At 39.2% G+C, this 20,464-nt stretch overlaps 1 protein-coding gene across 10 annotated transcripts in view; it reads left to right on the top strand.

Annotated features, from left to right (window-relative positions):
* Positions 1 to 20,464, top strand: part of LOC127948715 (RNA binding protein fox-1 homolog 1-like) — a 252,507-nt gene that overhangs the window by 179,025 nt on the left and 53,018 nt on the right. The window contains exon 1 of one of the 10 annotated variants that reach the window (XM_052545420.1): positions 2,564 to 2,858. The exons of the other annotated variants lie outside the window; for them this stretch is intronic. The gene's annotated coding sequence lies outside the window, so the exon portion shown is untranslated. Of the gene's footprint in view, positions 1 to 2,563; positions 2,859 to 20,464 lie in introns of those variants that run through there. 10 annotated transcript variants of the gene reach the window in all.

The following is a 20,464-nucleotide window of genomic DNA, read 5'->3' as shown; positions in this document are numbered from 1 at the left end:
CCTTGTAAACAACACTTTTCCCTATTCTTATTGTACAAAGTAGAAATATTGATGGGATCTGGACATATTTTTGAGCATTGTTTTTTCTGAAGTAGCTAATTCCCAAGCCCCCACCTGGCTTTGCTTATTATCAGGCTATGCAGTGTACATAAAGGCACATTTAACCCGCGTTTAATCTCAGGCACTCCAGCGCTGAGCATTTGTAATGTGATAGAAAGTTCTGGATGAGCTTCAAGCCAGTTTTGGATAAAGGCCTCCACGTGTGCCATGGCTGAATGAGACAATCATTTTCAATGGACTCCCATTGCTCGCTTTTACTCTCCAAGCCCCCTCCTTCCCCATGTGGAACCGCGAGGACTCAATGGAATGAATGTTTGTTGATTTCCCTCTGAAATCAAGAAGTAGATTAGTTTGAATTGGTGGGGAATGAGGTGAGGAGGCTAGGTGGCTCGCTATCGCCCGAGCCCATTTTCCATTTCCTGTGTGTGTGCGCACTGGAGGTGTGAGAGAAGGGGGAAATGGTAATTACCGTCTGTTTCTCTGGCGCAGTTATGCCACTGATACACATCCACGCTTCCATTATCCCGCAGATCAGCCAAGCAGTTTGTGTTTGCGTTTGAAGAGTATCAGATTCCAAATCTGGCCCAAGACGTTACAGTGAGCGAGAGACAGAGATGTCACATCTCAACCTCCCTCTCATGCTTTGTATGAGCTTTTGGGCTTCTTGTATGTGTTGCCTTCTTTTTTTTCTTCTAAACATTGAATGATGAATTTGATAACAAAGGGCAATGTGGCAGCCTTCGCCAGCCTGACTGAAGTGCTTAATTAGCTGATTACAACAAGGCCAGGATTGGCCTCTAACCGCTCACATTCGGTTTGCGATTTCACATGACTGTCCCCTTGCCACATCCAACTGACTGTTCATAGGCCCCCTGCGGTGGCCGCATTCTGAGCCAAAATGTGAAATTACTGTGGCACATTGAACTATTTAAATGAGCAGGACCAATCTGGATTGAACCAATCTACACACAATAGACAATAGACGCAGTTCTACTCTCGTTGCACTTCAAAATTACTCTTGAAATATGCTAAAGATAGGTCAGATTGGACGGCTAGTTGACTAGCTTTAGAAATTTTGTCCTGAGCATCAAACAATGGATTTGGTTGAGCATAATTATAATAAAAAAATGAATAATAATTATAATATAATAATGTGTATTATTATTATTGGAAAAAAAATTAACATTTTGTACATAATTGTATCCATAGTAAAATCCTAAACTAATGAACGTGTCTTTAATTAATCAGTTCAAAATTGAATCCTGAGCATGATTATTAATAATAAGATTAAGAATAATTGTATTTACTTGTATTTTTAGCGGTTTTTATAATTGTGAACAATTGGCTGCTTAATTATTCCACTCATTTTTTTTAAATGTTCTAGCACCGCTACTACAGCAATTCACATGCAAATTGAAATTTGTTTTTGTGCTTGATTGTTTCGTTTCATTTTTTACAACATTTTTCAAAATATCACGTATGTAGCATATTTTAAAAATGTTTTTTCGCATCCTTAAAATAAAGAGAACTTAAGAGTAACATTTGCAAAGCCACTGTCTCAGCGGCCATCTTTTTTGTCGCGGTAAAAATCTGAAAGACGGCAGACGATTTTAATCCGCAGACCGTTCAATACGACGTAGCCCTGACAGGCGGCACGGTTGCATGTGGGATCGAAATAAGCCTTTCCTCTGCATCAGCTTTTTCGCTCTCGCAGACTGTAACACAAAACTACATTTAAAGCATCAGATTTTGTGGGGCCGATGTGCAGCCTCAATAATTGATGAGCTTGGCTGAGTGTGGAGGTTTGGAGACTTGCTTCGCTTTACTGCAACGCCAGAGAAAAAGAGAGAGAGGTGAAAGTGTTAGATATTCTCTCACATGGTGTAGGTTGTTATGCTGTACCACCCACACTTTAGAGCAAGTGAGCTGTGAAATGTATTCATTGTAACATGGAAAATGGAGGCAAGGAATTGCCTGTAATGTCTGACAGCAAGGGCAGCCAGCCAACATCACCTGCATTATTTCACTTGTGTGTGCGCGTGTGTGTTTTTCCTCTTTTTTTTATACATTGTTATAGGTTCTGGAAAATAGGCAGCAATTTCATTGCAATGTGAATTAGAAAGAAATTACCCACAATTGAGTGACCCCACCGCAGAGGATCAAATAGGAAGTCAGCTCAAATAAAGTTAATAGTGCATTAACTGAAGGCAGCATTGCTGAGCCCCTAAGCAGTGTTCCTCATCCAGCGCCTGCCCCCTCCTTCCTCCTCCTCTTCCTTCTTCCCCCCACTTTTTAGCTCCTCATTTGTCTTTTATCCTCACCTCTCTTCCCTCTGTAAATCCGCAAGGCAGCTACAGTATATTTGTACCTCCAAGGCGAAGCGGCACAGTAAAAAAAAAGTGTATTGGCTGCAATGTATAGGAATGAGGCACACAAACCAATGGAGTGTGCTGTTGGCCCCTCCCATCTGCATATCTCCGCTCCTCCGCAGCTTGCGAGAAAGCAGCCTGATGAATAACACAGAGGGGACTTGTCTCTAGGATTATTAATTTCCCATCTCTCTCTCTCTCTCTCTTGCTCTCCTCCCTGTCTCTCTCTCTCTCCTTTCCCTCATTCTCTCTCTGTGTGCTTACCCCTTGCGTGTGCCTTTTTTTTTTTGTTTCTTGCCTTGCTGTATGAAATGATCCTTTTCCTTTCAGTGTGAGAGTGCATGAGTGTTGCTTCATGGATCTGTGCGGCCACTATTAACACTGCTTGGTAGCTATTCTTCCACACAAGAGCTCTCGTGTCACGAGGGGGTGAGTTGGTATCTATAAAAATCAATATAGTGTTGTGGGACCTGGGGCTAAGCAGTGTGTGTGGGGTGGGGGGGGTTGTTAGGCAGGCTTTCTAATGAAATTTTCAATCGGAGTATGCCTGCATCTAAGCCTGACCTACAAAGGAAAGGGAATTTCTCACTGAGGACTCCAGTTGAGTGCCGGTGCGTGGTCGGACGTTCATGTTTGTGAGTGTGTGTGTGTGTGTGTGTGTGTGTTAATGTCAGAGAACGCCTGGGTCTCATAGTGTGATCAGTCAGCGAACAGAGCAGCGAGTTGCTTTTGTTGCTAAACACCAGGCATGCTTTTATCAGAGCTAATGGGTATGTGTGTGAGAGACCATGATTTTGCTGGGGGAATGGCAATGGGATGGAAATGCAAGCTAATGATGGGTAATTGAAATAGCGGGGAATTATAGTTTGTTTTGTTGATATTCTCTCCCTCACATGCTTTCGCCCTCCCTCTCTGAACCTTTGTTAGAATATTGATGACTGTCTCAGGCTGCAAAAATGATAATGATTATAATGACATCTGCATTGGAAAGTACTTACGAGAGAAATAGCAACTAACAGTTTACCTTAAAACACTTTACATGACACTCTCGGACTTGTCTTGCACATGAAGGGACGCTTGTGAATCGATGTTTGGTATGGATGTGTTTGATTAAGAGTGTGGATCCATGTGTTCATTCTGCAGAAGAAAGTAAAAATGTAACCTCTGACTCATCATCCGGTGTCTACTACATGGGTGTGTTTTGACTGGTTGTTAGTGTGGGACATCATTTGTGGGAGGAGTTTAGAATGTAGCCACCTGGTTAAAACAACAGTTTTTATTTACACTTTTGGACTGTAATTGTACTTATTCACTTTTACAAAGTTCTCAGATAGGTTTGCAGTATTAGCAGTTAAAAAGGTACAAAAATATCATTCATTTCTGAAAACATGGCTGCGTTTGGATTGGCGGTTTGTAATTTTATTTGGAGTAGGGGTTTGGAATGTATTTGCAAACTTTATTTTAATTATTGGTATCGTTATTAATATATATATTTTTTTTATTATTATTTAGTTTTTGTTGGCATTTTGTGCAGTGGTTGTATTTTATTGGCTGTTTGTGTGAAGTTTGGAGTGTATTTGCTAGTTGTGATATAAATGTATTTTTAAATTGTTTTTATTAACATTTTATGGCACTTTATTTAATGACATTAAACGTGTTTGTAAAAATGTGTTAAGCAAACACATTTCCCAAAAATGTGAATAAAAACCTGTCCACTCATTTCTAATCAAAAGAGTCATGTTTTGACACTGAATGATATTTTTGAATTTTATATATCATTATATTGAATATATAATTCAAAAACTGTTTTAATTGGCTGTTCATGTGGAACATCATATGTGGTAGCAGTTTACTGTTATGTCACTTGTTAAAAGTATTTACGGTCATTTAATAGTTTTTATGTACATTTTAAACTTTATATAGAAAACTTTTTGGATTTGATTAAAAGCAACATTAATTTCAGTGGCTGTGTTTTGATTGGAAAATAGATTAGTCAATTGGACAATATTTAACATTTTACATATTGGTAAACTTTTACGAAGTCGGTAGTAAACGAGAGCTCATTTTCAGATTCAAATTGAAGTTAAATGAATTTTGGTGTGTGGTTAAATCTCCCACACTGTAGTCCACATTGTCTCCCACACTATCATCCTAAAGAAAACATGATCCTCTCCATAAGCTGACATGTCTTTTTATACCCTCATTACATTGTTTTCAGTAGCTTTGTTCAGTCGAAAATGGTTCTGGAAGAAATAACAATGGCAGGAAAAAAGCAAAAACGGCAAGCAAGCGAGGAAGAAGGAGAGACAGAGAGAGAATACCCCACATTCTGTTTATGTAATTTAGTGAGTCATAACGTGGGTGCATGAGGCATTATGCAAGTTCTGGTTCTGCTTTGAAAAACTGGTTATCTCCACAGCACCTACAAGGCACACAGATGGATGCGCCTCAGTTGTGGTGCTCCCGAGCCCTGGCAGTGCGGGGAGACAGGGCGTCTCAAAGCAGGGAGCCCTTCTGAAGGAGGACAGGCCTCTTTTTCCCGAGCCGTCAGAGCTTTGGATTGGTAAATCCTGTGGGCTTGACTGAATAGAGGAAGTGCAGAGCTACATGAGGGTGAATAATCACAGTGTGCAGGAGAGGGGATTTCACAGGGCACTGCAAATGCCCTGTGCCTACATCTCACCCCGCCACTCATTAGATGCTGAATACATCATGCAGATTTCTGCCAGTCCTCTCATTTCAAATGCAGCTCCCCTTGACAGAAATTAGAAAAGAGAATATATAATCAAAGTGATGTGTGTGTCTGACATTTTCTCTTTCTTTTTTCATCTTTTAAATAGATTCGCATTAAAAAAATAAATCACAGTATTCATTTTAAAATGAATATATTCAATATAAGTCAACACTAATTCATGAATGTAAAAAAAAAAAAAAATGCTGGAAATAAAACAAGTACACATTTAGTATATATGATCATTCCCCATGACTTAACAAAGATCCAGACTGTTCAAACACCATGTACGTTAGCTGTAAAATATCCCTGGGCCACAATGATTATATGTTTCATCATTTGGAAAATGGATGGCCCTTAAGTGTGAGAATGAAGTGTGGAGTTAGATCGCTCCCTCTTTTATTTCCCTTGGAAGCTGGCGAAGGGTTGCTGCGTCCTCCGTTATCGTCAGTGGGAGTTAAGTGCTGTGTGTTGAGCACAATCGGAAGGTGTTTATTGCGGCGATTATGTAACTGGTTATAGTCTTAGTCTGTCCTGTGCTGCCGGGGCCTCGCGGCACACATTACACTAGTTGCTAGCATTGCTGTTTCGCTTGAGGCAGGGCAAGGGGTGGGGGGTGGGGGGGTGTCGGGGAAACCTCACAACAGGCATACAGCATTTGCTATCGTTTGTGGAGTGGAAATAGAAACGTAGCATTCCGCCGCATACCGATGTGTCATTCTTGTATTGAAATGATAATGGAGCACATGCCGATGTAACGGGGGCTCCGCTCTCAACCCCACAGGGAGTTAAAGGAGAATACCACGCTCGATAGTTCTGCACCGAGTCACACAACAAAACAAAACAAAAACTGCTCTCCTGACGCTACGTAGAAATGCTGCCTCCTTACTGCAGCATTGTTAACCAGACGCGACGTCCCAGGCAAAGGAGCCATTAAAGAAAACTGTTATTAAGTCAATGACTGAGTGAAGCACGCTGTAGATGATAAAATGATCATATTAATATCTTGAACTTTCGCTTTTGCTAAATGGGGCAAGTGTATATTGCTTTGTAAACATTTCCACATCAATAGTACGGTGCCACAACAAAAGATAAACCCCAGGTTGAACAAGGAGATAAAGTGACTGTTTCACAAGATTAAATAGAAAGTGATGCCAGCTTGGCAGCCAGGCCGTGTGTTGCATGGATTATTTATAGTAGGAGCAAAAATAAATAAATATTCAAATCATACAATTACCAGCCGTAAAGCCAAGTATTAAAATAAGAAAGCTGAATTAAGACCTTCCGCTGATGTGATGAAAATAAATTAATTTCATCAAACATTTGCATTTTGTCAAAAAAAAAAAAAAAACTGTCAGACCGGAACTCTATTCTATAAATAAGAATATCATTTTTTATTTATAACTTTTGTTTGTGTTCCGCCTGAGCTTTTAAAAGGGTATTTGGGTTTTAAATCTGTGTTCTTAAAGCACAACAGCTTCACGCATAGGCTACTTTGAATACTGTTTTTTAATCTACACAGGCAGCTTTTGAATGCCATGGAGGATATTAGCTCATAAACGGTGCGTCCAGAATCGCATACTGTCTGAGTAGGCACTAGCTTTGAATTTGAATTTACTTCATGACCGTTAAAAAAGTATGTTATATATAGTATGACTATGGGTATTATGAATGAAATTCGGACGTACTACATCAGCCATGCTGTTACTGTCACATGACCTACCAGCGTCAGTTGCGTCATTTCACTGGCATTAATAACTCCTCTCCTATGGCCTCATGGGATAGTAAAGTGTCCATCGAATGCACAATTCAGAATCTGGGTGGAAGAAGTAGGTCATCAGGAAGGATACTTTTCGCCTGCTTTTTTTCAGAATACTGTGAATTCGGACATACTACTCGCCTCACATACTGTTTTTCGCATACTATTTAGAAGGGAAGTATTCAATTTTGGTCGTGAAATTTCTCCTACATTGTGTGTTGTTTATAAATCTCTGTGTTGTAAAGAAGGCCTCCATAATCCATTTACTTCAATTTGTAAACACAAATGGCACCATGCACCAGCACAGATGTTATGAACCCTGTATTTATGCAACAGAAATCTTCTAATACCATGTATATCTAATCTTATTCATATTAGAAAGCATGACTGTGCCTTGGTTTAGTGAAAAAGCATGAAACGGAGGGAAATTTTTTTGCATAAGTAGTGCACTTTTTTGCATTTAAATAGTTTGTTATTAAGTAGACGCTTAATATCAAATGTTCATTAATATTTTGCATGCATGGTATTGGTATTTTTATTTTATTTTATATTTAATATGTTAAATATACATTGAACAATATTTGTGTTTTGTCCTTGCTAGGTTTACTTTGCACATACTGTGCTTGAGTTTATTCCAAAGGATAGAAGTCTGTGGCTAATCCTCTGGTTTGTACATACTGTCGGCTTTGATAGGGGAAAAAATGAAGATGCCGTGTGGGTGTGCAAGATTAGGCTTATCTTCAATTGCATTGTATATAGGAATATCCGCGGTGACATTGACAGAATGGGATGCTTCTCCCTTTCAAACAAGCCAAAGGAATTTGCAGGTTGAAACAGTGGAGGCGCCCAGGCTGCAGTTTGTTTGTGGTGGCGTGCTTATGCATGATAGCCCCAGCTCAGGACAACAGCGGGATGAATAAAACGCTCGGATTGTTCACAGTCATTGTCCCACTGCGGTTGCTCTTTGTCCTGAAGATACCTTCACTTAGCTCTCCACATCAACTTCTTACCTCCCCGTGGCAGCGGCTCTGTCCTTCCAGGATGCTTGAGATGCCAGAGCATCTAATGGCCCCTGCCAAGATGCTTCCCAAAGACAACCACTTTTGAGATGGGGATGCACACGCCACAGTGAATCAAACTCATTTTGTTGTGTAAACGCAGTTTTCTGTCTCCTGACATATGCGGACATGTTTTTTAAGGAATGCACTAATGAAATGTTAGTACTACACTGATTTTCTAATTTGTCAATATCAGTCAGTATTGGATATTCAGTTGAGCATGCCCTATTTTTTTGTAATTATATTTTGCCATCATCCAACGATCACTTCAACTCTTAAAATTGATGACTTTTTTTAAGACAATGGTGTTATGATTAAATTCACTTAAAATTATTAATTGACTTTAGATTTGATTATTTTTTTTAGCAAAAAAACATTAAAAATGGTTCGTGAAATGGTTAAAAATATTACATGAGAAAAAAAATAAAAAATTGAACTCATGGCCAAGGTAACTAAGTGAAATAAGTTAAAGTGTAAATAAATAAAACTAAAATATTTATGGCTATATCATTAAATATCTCTGCAATCTTAATTAAGTTAGGTCACGGTAATGAATCATGACTTTATACTTGCTAATTGGCTACATCAGCATTAGGGAGACTGAGAACAATCTGTGTAGTGCAGGTTGATTAGCCAATACTTATTTGGTCTGTTTTCTTGAAGGAGAAAGACTATTCAATTTCAATAAGTACATATGTGACCCTGCACCACAAAAAGTCGCTGGAGTATATTTTTAGCAATAGCCAAAAAAAAAAAAAAAAAAAAAAACATTGTATGAGTCAAAATTATTGATTTTTCTTATAATAGTAAAGATCATGTTCCATGAAGATATTTTGTAAATTTCCTACCGTAAATATATCAAAACTTAATTTTTGATTAGTAATATGCTTTGCTAAGAACTCAACTTCAAAAACAATTTTCTCAGTATTTTGATTTTTTTTGCACCCTTGGATTCCCGATTTTCAATTAGTTGTATCTCAACAAATATTGTCCGATCCTAATAAACCATACATTAATGGAAAGCTTTCAGATAAGGTATGAATTTAGAAAAATCGACACTTAAGACTGGATTTGTGGTCCATAGACACATATGTTAAAAGTGTGTGCATTATCTTTTAGGATATAGTTGGCTTCAAAGCTCATATTCATAGGGTAAAAATAAGAAATCACATAACAGTCAACAAGTCCATAATGAACGTTTTTTTCATCAGCTGGTCTACATAAAAGCATCGAGGTAGAGGTCTACACACAAGCCCCTGTGTCAGTCATTACAGATATTTTTCCTCAGTGGCCGAGTTGACTTCTCACTCTACCTCCAGCTTGCGTGATTGATGTCGGGCAAGGTTAGCAGAAAAATAGTGCACTGTGTTCTTTGACCGACAGTGGGCCGCTGTCTTCTTTCTATCTTTCCCTCGCATCCCCCCTTCTCTATATCTTTCAGGAAAGACTGCCACAATTTTTCAGTTCCAGTCCAGAGCCCTCTGTCCCCGACTTAGCCCAGCTGCTGTGGACCACAGACACACTAATTGGCCCTGATTTAGTCTGCACTCTAAGTGCACTCTGCTGTGTGTGCTGCGTGGGGCTGACATGTCAGTCCGCTCTTTTCCCACTGGCTCTTTAGGCCATTACCTAAATGAAGTGCTGCCACTGGAAGTTGGTGAGCACATGCTAACGGTGAGGTATTGATTTGTGGGTTATTTCAAGTGATGATATCTCTGTCTTCAATCCAGAAAGAAGAAAAATATCTCTGGAGAGTTGGTTTTTTAATAATACGCTTGGAGAATTTACAAGTTAATTATATATAAATTTGGTGATAATACGTTTCGATTTCGTAAGGTTCGTAGGTATGGCTACACTCTATAAGTAAAGGAAATAAGCCAAAACATGAGTATGCATGGAATAGTCAAGTCACATCAATTTATTTGTATAGTGATTTTCACTATACACAATGTTTCAAAGCAGCTTTTCAGAAGATCGTGATGATAATATTTATACTATATTAATATCTTCATGCCTAATACTATACTCACATTTAGGAGATTGGAGTTTTGCAAATCATATAGTTATATAATAAAATATAAATTTCACAACAGTATAAACAATCAAGCAGGTGAGATTTGCAAAATAGTATATTTTATGTAAATATACAGTATGCATATGAGTAAAGTTGCTTATATTTATATGTACATTATACACTGTATATACAACTTAATATAGTGATCTGTACAGTAATATAATTTACATTTTGAGACTATATAAACAATTACATACTTGAGATTTGCTGTACTGTATGAATGAATTTACAATAGATTTATATATCCGACTTCACATAGATAACATAATTTTGATATAAACAATCATGTGATTTGATTTCATAATATATATAGAGAGAGAGCGAGAGAGAGAGAGAGCTTTACGTAATTATGAAACTGAATGTGTGTAAAGTCAGATATATATCCAAATTTATTCATTCTACAGAATACAGTAGCAGCATGTTTTTTTTTTTCTTCTGTGATGGACAAACATGCTAAACTGAAGCGAAGTCATTTACGGCCTCTCGTTTCAGAGATTCCAAGGCCTAAATCATTTTAACTTCACAGCTAGCGGGGCACGGGTAGAAATATGGACATTCGTGCGGCTACGCCCCGCCAGTCCTCAGAATTAAAACCATTAATCTGTACACAGGTGACTGTTTTAGCGTGCTAGCACAGCAGATTCAGCAGGGAACAAGGTGTTTGTTTAAAGAAAATAAACAATTAAGTTTTCCCCTCACAAATCCTGTTAGGAGACGCGACGGAAGCTGTTCTGCTTAAAATCATTAGCATCTCAAGTTTTTAATACGTTTCGGATGCTTGTTTTCTCAAAGCACACTCTTAAATGCATGGGGTCCGGCGGTAGTCCATCAGCTAGTTCAGAGTGGCGAAATGACTTGGGTTTGCCGAGCACATTACTGTGTATTTGACAGTTCTTGACAGTTCAATTTTAGCCCAGTGTTCAGCTGACATTATTCTATCAGGGCCCTCCATAATCTGGAGCTGTAATACGGCGGATGCGGCAAATGCTTATTTCCAAGACCTCTGCGGCAGGGGCCGGCCTGCGCCATCACTCATATCTCAATTACCTAATCTAATGCATCTCAGTGGGCTGCTGCCCGAGCTTCATTTATTGTAAGTGCTAGAAGCTCCTCTGCAATTGTTATGTGCGCCAGCACCAACCTGCACCGTCTGGGGGAGAGTGAGCTCAGTCGAAGAGGGGCAGGGAAACACACAAGAAGGAGGGAGGGGAGACCAAAAAAAGACAAAGAGAGAACAGCGAGCACTTCTCTGTAAGAGGGTGTCATGCATCGGCGGGGCGGAGAGGAAGAGTGCTGTAGAATAGACGAGTGTTAGCAGCTACGCACATGCTGTGGTAGGAACAGGAAGCAGAGCTCCTCTCCTATAGCATTCGCCTCAACATTTTTGGGGGGATTACAGCTCGTTTCCGAAACTTAGTGAGCTGCATGCTGCCTACATAGTAGCTGACTACTAATGAAGGATACTCTGTCATGGAACTTTATAGATAATTAATTTGGAACGTACTTGTGCTCCGCACTGCCTCTGCTCAGTTTTACTTACAATTTTAATAAAGTTTGATATTAGCATGTTGTTAAGCTAAATGTGTGATACTTGAATAAACAAAATGCACTGATCACAACTGTGTGGGGTATTCTAAATATAGATGTATAGTTCATAATCACTGAGCTAGTCAAAATGCATTCCTTAATTTAATTTGTCTTTGCTTAATAAAACTATAAATAAATACATGCATACATACGTACACACATGTCCCCAAACTCTGAGCATTAGTTTTAAAAAAGAGTTCATGTTCCTCAAGTGTCATTAAAGCAAAAGGTGGCATACCAAGTACTAAGAAATTCTGAAATGCATGCTATAATTTCAATTCATTATTTTTTTCCCCTCAAATTGTCATGCAGACTATATCATTTGTCTAATTAGAAGTTACTGTTTTCAGTCTTTTGACCTCACTGTATGTACTTGGCCTTGTGAAAACTAATGGCCCAAGTATCTGCATGTATTTTCTACAATGTGAACAATGGATGAGAAAAGCAGGAATCTGGAGATATGTCACCGAAACTATCCTCTCCGGCAGAGCCACAAGCAAAAGCAGCCTCTTCCCCTCCCTGATCCTTCCATGACAGCTGGAGAAGGATTCGTCCACAGACTGATTTACTGTAGTGAGGATGAGATTCACATACTAAGCCGGCTTTTAAATAATTTTTAAAACTGTCAAGTTAAATGCTTTCCAGTAACACTGGTGAGCTAATACATTAGCGTTGCCTTGGAAACGCAGGGAAAGAAATAGTTTGATGTATCCTCCGAGGGTTTAAATGAGGGTAGGATGGCGGCTCGACGAAAGTTGCTCACCGCTTGTTTTCGCATTCCATTCCAGTTAACTGTCTTGGATGGCTAGTAATTAATCAATGCGTTTTTGTCAGGTCGCCGCGCACGCTCTAGAGATCTGTCAATAAGTCACGTCAGACTCATCAGATATATCAGTGACACACTACAATCACCACAACAATTAAAACTGCAATTAGCGCAGGCTCCGCGGTCCCATGACAGCACACTCGCACGCGCATGTGCTAAGTGTGTGCGTCTGTGCGTATGCCGATCATCAGCGAGTTTAAGCGCAGAGGTGTGCGCTGAGAACTCCACCGCTAATATGTTTTGTCAGGAAAGCGAGTGTGGGTGATAGAGTGGCCATGTTTTTGTCTGTATTCCCTTGTGACAGAGCGTGGTTCCCACTTCCCTGTCTGTCTATTACGCAGTGCAAAGGTTGGCCTGTCAGCTCTGTCTGTCACACCCACTCTGCGTCAGGAAAACGTGCCAAGGGCCAAGTTTCTCACACAGATTCACACGCACACATCTCTCCCGTTTGCCCAGTGACCTGTGTTTTCCCTGGTATGTGTTACAGAGCCAGTGCAGTGCTGGGATCAGCTGACACAAAGCTCCTAAAGCCACGGCTTTCCTGCTCAACCACCGCAGAGCAAATCCACAGATCTACCTGAGTTCTTGTGATGCGCCGTTCCTGCCTGTAAAAGCTGTAATTTTGCACTAAAAAGAATATTCGGTCATCATTTACTCCCCCTTATGTTGTTCCAGTCCTGTATGACTTTATTTCCTTTATGGAATGCAGAAGGAGATGTTTCTAAGAATGATGTAAAAATTGTTGTTTTTACAATTAATGGGGTCTGGAGAATCATAAATGTAAGACAGCTCCATAAAAGTACTATAAAAAGGTCAGTGTGAATACAGTCTTCAGGATTGACGATAGCTTTGTGTGAGGAAAACGTACACTTTAAGATCTGTTCAGTTCAGGTGGGAAGTAATGATGCAGAAATCTGGGAACTAATCATTCGTTTGAGTTGAATGTTATCAATTAATCATTCAATTTAATTCACACGACTGGGCTGACTGATTGATTCAATAATCAGACTTTATCTGATTGCTTGAGTTCGGCATCATGAGATCATCAGTGAATAATAATCAAAATTTGGCTTTATTCCTCAAGGTATTGAATGAATTCAGAAGAATAGCATGCAAATTAATTGTTAAAGTCGAATTTTCTCAACAAATTCTTTGATTCCCACAAACATGTGCCATATCTAAAACTCTATAAGTGATAGTTCAATGGCCAACATGCCAATTGTAAAACTGACAAAACATCTTATATAAAATGTGCAGTAGAGAAAAACCACACCATTTTTTTAATTACATGATTTAGACTCTATCCCTCATAGCCTCGTTTTCCTCAGCACAAAATTCAATATGGCATCTGCCCTGATGAAATGAATTTTGAAGACGTAATATAGAATCTATATTCATGATGTTTTTGCATCTTTTTAAAGTCAGTACGTTCTTCAGAATTTCCTTTTGTATTCAAAAAAGTCATACAGGTTGGGAATGACATGAGGGCAAGTAAATAATGACAAAATGTTCATTTTTGGGTGAACTGCCTTTTTTAGTAAATCATAGTAATAGGACTACATTTCCCAGCAGTCTCTTGTTTGTGGGAGATGGGAGGGGGTTATGATCATGGGCTCTGCTGAACTATGAGAAAGCACCTGATTTGAAGAAGAAAAAGAGCCACATATATTGACTTTGGAGAGAGAGAGAGAGCAGCAACGTTTCTTTTGAGTTCTGGTAAAGCAGACGGCCCTGGGGGCTTTGCGGGGAGCCACAGCGAGGCTGGAAATTTGCTCGGCAGTATATGACACTTCACAGGAATCATTGGATGTGTGATAGGAGATGCTAATGGGTAGAAGCCCCCGATAACCCCATGTAAACCCTTGGGCTTCCACCAGCCATACCTTTAATTTACAGTGATAACTTTTCACCGCACCTCTTAACCTCACATTCCCACAGTGCTGTGCTTACATTGCACAGCAATAGCGGCACACAGGGAAAAGAACTAAAATATATGTGTGGCCCTTTTAAACGTTGACATATGCACTCAAAAGTTGTGCAAGCGTACCGAGCGGACGTGATGGTGCATGGATTATACTGAAATACAACCTTTTGACTTTGAGCGACTGGGGAAAATGGAGATGAAAATAATTTGATGGAGCTGTTTTCATAAAGTAATTTAGGCCATTTGATGCCATAACAGATGGGCCATATTCAGAGACACTGCATCCTCTGCTCAAATTAATAGCATAACTTTTACAGCAGCTGACACTAATGTTTTTATGCTGGCTTTCGGAGTATTTTATGTCGCTAGTCGAAACTAATAGCTCGGGTTACTACACAGTGTAAACATTTATAATGGCAATTTTAAAACATCTGGCAATAATGGGATGTATCTTGTTAGACAGCGAGGCTTGTCAACACAGTGAACATAATTATGACAGATGCCAGTTCTCCAAGCTCACTCATGAAGCCACATGTGAACGCACACACGTGATGCAAACCCTCCATTCTGCACTCGCAAATCACTGGGCGGCCTAACAAGCCATTGAATTCATTGTTTGTAACTAGTGTAAATATTTTCAGCTGTGCAAAAGCATGAAATTGGCCAATATAGGGAAAATGAAATGCAATTAATCCACAGCTCCCATAATACAGAGAAGGACAGATAAGTCTTGCACATGAAACGGCATGTAATCTAATTGTGCCGGATTAAAAGACTTTATATTTTTACTAAAACAGAATGTGTACTGTGTGTATGGATAAATTAGAATGGTTGACTAGTCATCTACTGGTCAACTAGCTTAATCTAATTATTATTATTTTATGTTTTAGCTTAAATGTTTTTCGTTTTTAAAGGAGATGAATTAAGAGACACGTTCAACCAAATATATCTGTAAATCTTTTTTTTTTTTTTTTTTGCTAGTTTTGTATGTTTTCATATTTGATTATGTCATATCTGCATGTGCTTTAATAGTCATGATTAAAGAAAGCCATTGGAGAAAGAGCTTGTTCGCTGGCCTTCCCAGAGGGCTGTGAGTTCAGTGCTGGCAGAGACATCTGTGTGTCCTGGCCTGTTCCTGCAGCTCTCTGTGTGTGTCCATCTGTGTGTGATTAGTTCTGTTCGTAGTGTACCTGTGCGCTCGCTCCAGAAATCATTAGGCCTGGTCATACCTCTCCTAGCTACGCTTCACAACATCTGTCATGACACAGTCATCAGAGACCCCCCTGCAACATCTGCCAGAATCTTAGCCTTTGCCCCCCCCCCCCCCCACACACACACAAACATACACACACACATACACTCCGTTTCCTGTATATATATATATATATATATATATATATATATATATATATATATATATATATATATATATATATATATATATATATATTGAATTTTTTATAGTATTATATTGTCTTTATATTGTATATATTATATATTTGTCTGTATCACAAAATAAACTGGGTCGTCTGGCTTTTTATCATCATGAAGTGATTTATTTTGTAATTGTATAAATAAATAATGGACAATAGAATATTTATTTGAGTTGAAATTATGTTTTTTTAATGTGAGGAGAAATAGACAGCAGAGCGCTGTCATGAAACTAGCACAGCCATGTAGGGAATCAGATGCCTGGGACAAAAGCAGTCAGTTATACAGCTTAACTGTCCTTTTATAAATTATTAAAACAGCAAAATTCTGCAATTGGCCAATCGGAATGAAGTATTCCAGTGAGCAGTGTAATAAATAGATATATTCATAATATATATTAGGCTAACTTCATATGATACAGTGTAGACAGCTGTGCTAACAGTGAATGACATGATTCCAAGGTTAAACATGATGCGTGATTAATGTTCTTACTGCACGTTCCTTTCACCCAGAATGGGAGGAGGGCAGGGAGACGGAGAGAGAAAGAGACAGTGGGAGAAATAGAAGACCATGATGGGGGGTGGGCTGGATAGAGGAGAGAAAGACGACAAAGGCAAGGAAATGAGCTTTCTCCAGGCAGTGTGAGTGTGTGGCTGCCTGACAGCCTGGTTCAGTGCCACCTCACCACTTTTGTTTCAGCTGTGTAAATAATGGCTGTAATTACAATCACCTGTACCTGACAAGCATCAGAGTGTCTGCAGGAGATGCACTGGTCTGATGAGAACTTTGCGTTCATGCTGCTGTCGCATTCACGGCTGTGACAACTGACATATTGTATGTGCAACTACAAATCTCTACTTCATGTACTGCACGGGAGATTAGGGCCGAACTGGGTTTGCACACACATGCAACTGTACACTTGCTGATTGTCACATGCATGTAAAGTGCTTACAGGCTGACCTGGTTGTTCAGAATGGCTTGTGAAGTGAATATATATATCAAATGTTCTTTATTGTATTTAAAATTCAGCCTCACTCGGGAAGATGTGTGTTTGTTAAGCAGGAAAACAGAAGCTAAAATCCTCCTAATAATATTATTAGCTATTTGTAGTGTTGTGCTGCTGTTTCCCTCCAATTAATGTCTCATTGTGATCACAGGGCGATGACTCAGACACCGTCCCAGACTGAAGCTAGTGTGCATTAGCCGCGAGCTACTTCACCTTCAGCACCAACAGAAACACAATTTCCCTCGACAAAACGTCACGCCACATCACAGACAAGTCATTGATCTGGGGCTGAACTGCAATTGATGAAACATAATGAAGGAATGAAAAAGCCAAGTATGCGCTGTTTTCAAAGGCAACATGAGCCGTCTGTGCAAGATCTCCTAATAGAATTACCCACACGCAGCTAAAGCATAGCGGTGACGCTAACTTGTAATTAAGATAACCCTAGAGTCGGTCTGCTGCTGTGGCATTCTCTTTGTTGCATGTTACTTTTAACTCATTTATAATTGACTGTTAAACTATATCTAGCACAGAGACTCTCACAGGACTGGTTCAGTGGGTTTTGCAAGACTATGTAAAGAGGCCACATACTAAAGGATTTTTTAAAGTTCTGAGGTTCTGAGATAGGTGCAAATGGTGTCTTATTATGAATCCTTTTTGAGAGAGTTTGTGTGTGTGTGTGTGTGTGTGTACCTTCCTAACCATATTTTGGGGACAAATTTGTACCCAAAAGTAAGCTAAACCTGACAAAATCTGCAAAAACCTGCCTTTGGGGACGTCCTCATTTGTAAAACTGGTATAAAAATAAAGTAAAGAAAGGTTGTTTTTTATGTAAAAAAAAAAACAAAAAAAAAAAAACACTATGCCTATGGAAGGTATTATAGCTATAATATAGCTATTTAGATAGCTAAGTAAATGTGTGTGTGTGTGTGTTTGTGTGAGAGAGAGAGAGAGGTTAAGCATCAAAATAAAAGTTTAATCCAGCTTTGATTTTTCCCCTAGTACATTAGAATGTGTCCTGTTTAATTATATATATTTCTGAGCAAAAGATACTGACTATCATACATTTTAACTGAAGATTACAATTACTGAAGGCACAGACTAAAATGTCATTCAGTGTGTGTGTATCAGTGGTGTGTGGTGTTCTTTTTTCTTTTTTTTTCTTTTTTTGTCCCATTACATTTTCTTGGTTAAATAAACATTACTTTCACTGTCAGAAAAAAAAAGAAAAGAAAAAAACTATTATGTTTTATATTTTTAAATTTACAATGTAATCAGTATTCTATTTATTAAAGTCATGTATGAATTATATCAAGTTTATTACATTTACATTCCAAAATAATAACGATTTAAACAATATATTTTATTTGTAAACTTATGTTCAGCTATTATTTTTAATAGTTAACTTTTAACAATTTTTATTTTTATTTTGTGGATCCTCAGTCATCAAATCTCTGTAAATATTGGTCAAACTTGAAATTTTCCCAAGCTTATTCACATATCGTGTTTTTATGTGATTTTAAGTCTTATTTTGACATAACAAAGTGGTTATATCTAAGTATGTGAGTTGTTTACTTTTTCAGTGTCAGAATACAGAACGTGCATGAACACGAGGCAGGATTTATCACATGAACCAATCACAGCCGAACCTAACCAGTCATATCCAATCACATCGCAATGGAGGCATTGTCTCATCTCACGTGATTTCCCCCCATTCATTCTCAGTTACCCCCCTCCAAACTCACACCATGCTTTAGGAGGTCTGTTGAAACTCATTGGGCTCAGGGTAGTTGAGAGACTCCTGCTATATATATATACAGTACAGACCAAAAGTTTGGACACACCTTCTCATTCAAAGAGTTTTCTTTATTTTCATGACTCTGAAAATTGTAGAGTCACACTGAAGGCATCGAGGGCTATTTGACCAAGAAGGAGAGTGATGGGGTGCTGCGTCAGATGACCTGGCCTCCACAGTCACCGGACCTGAACCCAATCGAGATGGTTTAGGGGTGAGCTGGACCGCAGACAGAAGGCAAAAGGGCCAACAAGTGCTAAGCATCTCTCGGGGAACTCCTTCAAGACTGTTGGAAGAGCATTTCAGGTAACTACCTCTTGAAGCTCATCAAGAGAATGACAAGAGTGTGCAAAGCAGTTATCAAAGCAAAAGGTGGCTACTTTGAAGAACCTACAATATGACATATTTTCAAGTGTTTTTTTGTTTTGTATATAATTCCATATATAATTCCACATGTGTTAATTCATAGTTTTGATGCCTTCAGTGTGAATCTACAATTTTCATAGTCATGAAAATAAAGAAAACTCTTTGAATGAAAAGGTGTGTCCAAACTTTTGGTCTGTATACATACACACACACACACACACACACACACACACACACATAATCATCCATACACATTATAGTGTTGCAATGTTGATATTGCAAGGCTGGATGCAGCCACTTACTAAAGGAATTCAGCCTCTGAGATGGGCACAAAATCCTGTTGTGAAATGTTTTGAGAAATCTGTCCTTTAATTCTCCTGTGTATCATGTCACTACAGTGACGGAGTCAACTTCACCCTTAATGAGACCCCATAGAAATTGACAAAATGGAGAAAGTATGATAGAAGCAGGGCTGCTGAAAAGATAGTTAAGGAATGATTCACGTCCCGATCCGTGCTCAATCCGAGGAGCTGTGTTTATTCCATATGAACCTGCCTTCCTGAGTCCCAAAGGATAACATCTATTAAGTGAGTCTGACAGTTTCCAGGCTGTCTTCATACGGCCGAGACCCTGCTGTAGAGTGCCTTTGCCTGCCACACGTTCCCTTTTCACCCACATGACATCCACCACATATAATTACAGCACATGGGAGCCCAAGCACGTACTCTATGTGTCTGTGTGCGTGTGTTGTAGGAGGAAGTGGTACAACTTCTCAGTGCAAGGAGGGTTTGGGGTGGTGACCCTGACTCTCTGATTAGAAAATTAGCCCAAAACATGGCACACTAACGACCTAGGCTTATTAGCAACAGTGCCAGTGTTTAGTGGACGTGCTGGCCTGAGCTGTGAGTGTCAGGGAGGGCCGACAGTCTCCGGAGGAGCAGAGAGAGAGAGAGAGAGATGCATCTGATACAGATGGCTGAATCCCTCCAAGTTCAACCCTACTAGAACATGAGATTTGCAACACAGAATGGAAAGCAGATTTGTTCCAGTAGACTGGTGTGGGGAAAGCGATGAATTTGTGACCTGGTTAATGTATATGTGCTCCTCATCTGAAGCGGTGACCAGCCTGGAACAAGCTGGCCGAGACTGATGTGTATCAGAGGAAAGCTGGCAGGAAGAGAACAGCTGCGGGGGGACACGACACTGGCTGCATATCTGCCATCTGATTCTGTCAGCCTTTTTGCTTTTACTTCTTTCTCGCTGTTGTAGACTCAGTTTATATCTGTTCAGGAGGGTCAACCCTGAAGCTTCAAGTGCTGCGTGTGTCATGATTGATCACTTAATGATGTAACTGTTATTATATAGAGTTTGTTAAATTGATTCCCAATTGATTTATTTATTATTATTTTTTAATTAAAGTTTACTTATGTTCATATCTGTCTATCTTATATCTGTTTCTCATTTTAGCTTCTTCTTTC

The sequence above is a fragment of the Carassius gibelio genome, chromosome A3 (assembly GCF_023724105.1).
Source record: "Carassius gibelio isolate Cgi1373 ecotype wild population from Czech Republic chromosome A3, carGib1.2-hapl.c, whole genome shotgun sequence".
Lineage (NCBI taxonomy): Eukaryota > Metazoa > Chordata > Actinopteri > Cypriniformes > Cyprinidae > Carassius > Carassius gibelio.
Note: the sequence above shows the minus strand (reverse complement) of the source record. Positions and strands in the feature narration are given on the sequence as shown.